Source organism: Elephas maximus, chromosome 1 (genome assembly GCF_024166365.1).
Source record: "Elephas maximus indicus isolate mEleMax1 chromosome 1, mEleMax1 primary haplotype, whole genome shotgun sequence".
Taxonomy (NCBI): Eukaryota; Metazoa; Chordata; class Mammalia; order Proboscidea; family Elephantidae; genus Elephas; species Elephas maximus.
Window position 1 is genome coordinate 216,336,387 of NC_064819.1, and position 4,239 is coordinate 216,340,625.

Consider the following 4,239-nt stretch of genomic DNA (forward strand, 5'->3'; position numbering starts at 1 on the left):
ATAACATTGTCTGAGACTTCAGCTAACTGACTTTGAACACATCATCAGGAGGGACTGATGGCTGGAGAAGGACATCATGTTTGAAAAAGTGGAAGGAAGTGGAGGGACTTCATGCTTGGTAAAGTGAAGGTGGGGGAAAACCCTCAGTGAGATGGACTGACACAATAGACTCAGTGGACTCGAACGTACCAACTATCATGAGAATGGCGCAGGGCTGATCAACGTTCATTCTGTTATAAATGGGTCACCATGAGTTGGAGCTGACTCAACAGCAACTAAGAACAACAAAGTATTTATGCATCATGTGGGACCCAACACCAGTGGCCCAGTCTGTTCTTCAAAGGAACCCTTGGCTTAACTCACTCATCTTTTTCCTCCCCCTCTCCTTTTAGATTTATCCTTATGTTTTTCCATAAGTAGTTCCCTTTTTTGTTGTAAACAACTCAGACTTGTACCTAAAGAACAGTGCCCTGTAATGGAGGAAATTAATTAACTTACACGTTAACTTTTTGGCAGTCATAGCAATTTATGCATACATGAATTTATTTCCAGAAGTCACTGAACTTTCAACTATTTTTTACCTGGTTATTAGGTTTCTTTCTCAGGACTATATTTTTTAACAAACATGCTTGTTGTGAATGTAAGATACTATAAAAAGCATGCCAAGATTCACTAGGCCTCAAATGGTGCCTGTGGAGATATCTTCAACTGACAAGCAGACACTTAAGGAATGCATGGAGGCTGTTAGAATTATCTCTCTTCTTGCTGGTCACAGTGCCCTACATTCGCACCGTTCTAGGAGTCAGGGACTGAACTAGGGTGAGGCAAGTAAAGTGCCTAGGGCACAAAATTTAAGGAGAACCTCACTCTCAGAGTTGTGCAAGTACCTCTTTAAATTTTACACCTAGGCACCTCACTCACTTCACCCTACTCTCAGCTCTGCTGGCAGTTCATTTGGGATAAAACTCAGAAGAACCCTGTCTTAGCTGGTGCTGCTGTAACACAAATGCCACAAATTGTTGTTTGTTGTTAGGTGCCATTGAGTCAGCTCTGAGTAATAGGGCTGCTATGTACAACAGAACTAAACACTGCCCAGTCCTGTGCCATCCTCAAGTCATTGTTATGTTTGAGCCCATTGTCGCAGCCACTGTGTCAGTTCATCTCATTGAGGGCCTTCCTCTTTTTTGCTGACCCTCTATTTTACCAAGAATGATGTCATCCTCCAGGGACTCATCCCTCCTGATAACATGTCAAAGTATGTGAGACGTAGTCTCACCATCCTTGCTTCTAAGGAGCATTCTGGTTGTACTTCTTCAAAACAGGTTTATTCATTCTTTTGGCAGTCCATGGCATATTCAATATTCTTCACTGAAACCACAATTCAAAGGTATCAATTCTTCTTCGGTCTTTCTTATTCACCATCCGGCTTTCATGTGCATATGAGAAATACCACAAGAGGATGGCTTTAAAGAACAGAAATTTATTTTCTCACAGTTCAGGAGGCTAGAAGTCCAAATTCAGGGTGTGGCTCTTGGGAGATATCATTCTTTATATACTTCAGCTTCTAATAACCTAAGATCCTTAGAGTTCCTGGGCTTATAGATTCATCTGCCTCTGTCTTCAGTGTCCATCTTCCCCCTGTGGCTGTGTATCTAGCTTGTGTTTCATCTGCTGTTTTTATAACTCAGGAGTGATTAGATTTGGAGCCTACCCTACTCATGCATGACCTAATTAACATAAAGAAAGCCATATTTCCAAACAGTATTACATCCACAGATGTAAGGGTTAGAATCCTAACACATATTTTAGGGGAAAATAATTTAATTCATAATAGACCCTGTTAACATGCAAATATATACTCTGAATGATATAACACAGTAAATTCCCACCAACCATTAGGTGGAATTAGTATATCAGATTAGAACCAACCATACCCAAAGGTTCTTAGAAATGAAGACACCGAACAGATAGATTTTGAGGACTAGAGGACATCATCTGAAAGTGTTTGAAGCCTGTGGTGCTGCCTAAGATCAGCATGGATTGAGAAATCATAGTAGACAGAGGAGAGCAGCCCAAGGAAAGAGGAAGTTGGCTAAGCCCTGAAAATGACAAGAAAGTTAAATGAAACTTAGTTTAGCACTTGTGTGTGTGCGTGCATGTGTAATTGCAGGGACAAGGTCGGGAAGTTTGGTAGTTGTGATGGTTAATGTTATGTGTCAACTTGGCGAGGCTATTTTGCTCAGTGGTTTGGCAGACATTGGACTGATTGCTCTTCCATAATGTAATATAATGTAATCACTCCATGATGAGATCTGATATAATGTAATCACCTCCATGATAAGATTGGCTATAAGCAGCCAGTCAGTTGAAATGTGATTTTCCTAGGGGATGTGGCCTGTCTCCAGGATATGAATCGATATCCCAGTGAAGCTCTCTTTGCTCTGCATCCTGCATCCAATTCATCATCCTCTGACCTCTGGTTCTTGGGAAGTGATCCAGCAGCCTTCTGCCTGACCTGCAGATCTTGGGTTCATCAGTCCCTGCAACCATGTGAGTTAGGAGAAGCCCCCAGCCTGATGCCTGACCCAAGGATTTGGGACTTGCCAGCCTCCACAACTGCGTAAGCCATTTTCTTGAGATAAATCTCTCTTTATGTATTTATATATATACAATTCACTGGTTTTACTCCTCCAGAGAACCCTGCCTAAGACACTGCTCCAAAGTCCATCATTCTATCACTTGGAAAGAGATCAACATGGCTTCTACTGGCTCCCCACCTGAAGAGGGTGGTCATGAAAAAGTAAAAGGAATAGGACAGAAATGCAGAAAAAGAAGAGAACAACATACATTTACTATAGAAGAATTGCTTGGACTTAATAACAAATTTTCAGAGGATCTTTAACCTGATTTTACAACCAGGAGAGAGCTGTCCAACCTAGCCCATTGTTCTATGGGTGTAATTTGTAACTGGTTCCAGAACAAGACAGCTCAGCTACCAGCTAAAGAGAGACAAAGGATATTTGTGGCCAAAAAATGAAAAAAGTTTCTTGTCCAAGGTCACTCACTTTTAAGCCTTCAGAATATTGTCTGAAGCTCCCAACTATATCCTTGAGTAGAGCTTCTTTATGCCCAGGAGATTCTGCTCAATAGAGCTAGCTGCTCCTCTCTGGACACACAAGGAGTTTCCACTCAACAGATTGGCTCAGACCACTCTGGGGTTCCAAACATTGAAAAAAAACAAGGCTATGCTTTGGAGTATCAAGGCAACACAGAAAGTGGGCTGTTCCCTGGCTCTCTGTTTCCCAGCTACAGATCAGCAATTGGCCTTCATCCTCCTACATCTTCTGTGGACTGTTCTAACAGGGACAGGGCTGAGAAAGGGGAAAGAATGTATGCAAGCCCCTAACTTCTGCACTGTATTTACAGTGTGCATGGAGTGACGCAGCAGCACGAAGAGCAGAAAAATAGTCTTTATTCACTATTGCAAGGACAGCAGCAGAATGGCTAACAAATGTCATCTACAACAGCCTCAACAACCTCAGAATTGTCAAGAGAAGCTGCAGTTCCAGGAGCAGATTCTGAAGAACCCAAGTCATTGTGCTCTCAGCTGCAGCAGGCACCTCCCCAAATAGTGGTCAAGTCACCACCATTGCTTCTAGGGCAAAATATACAGTGTGGAGCTGCAGAGCAACTCAGGGGCCAACTGCAACAGCTTTGGCATGAGGGCTGTACTATGGCCCATGGCTGGGACTAGGGATGTGCATCTAGGAAATGGTAGTAGGCTTCAAAGAACAATAGCCATAGGTTTTACCAGTCATTGACACATAGTTAGGCTTCAAAGAACAATAGCCATAGGTTTTACCAGTCATTGACACATAGTAGCCCAAAGACAAAGACCACTCCAGAAGACCGAGTATAAAAATGCTGCCTTTAGGAAGACTCTATGAGCTGTTTGTCCCTTCTAATAGAGCGTAAGGGTTCACCAGTGCTATAACCCCTGGCCATGCCAATTATAGAATTATAGTCCCCCAGGGAAAGCCTGGACTAGAGCATGCAGTGCAAAACCAACAATCACAAAAGCAGCAAAAGAACTCCCAAACAGCAGTTGAAAAATCCAAAGCAATTTGTGCTTCAGAAGGATGTTCTTGCACAGCCCTGCCCCACCAGGCACTCTCTCTCTCAGAGGCAAGATATCCTCCAACAAAAAGTATAAAAGTATGTAGCAGCTTTTGGATGGGA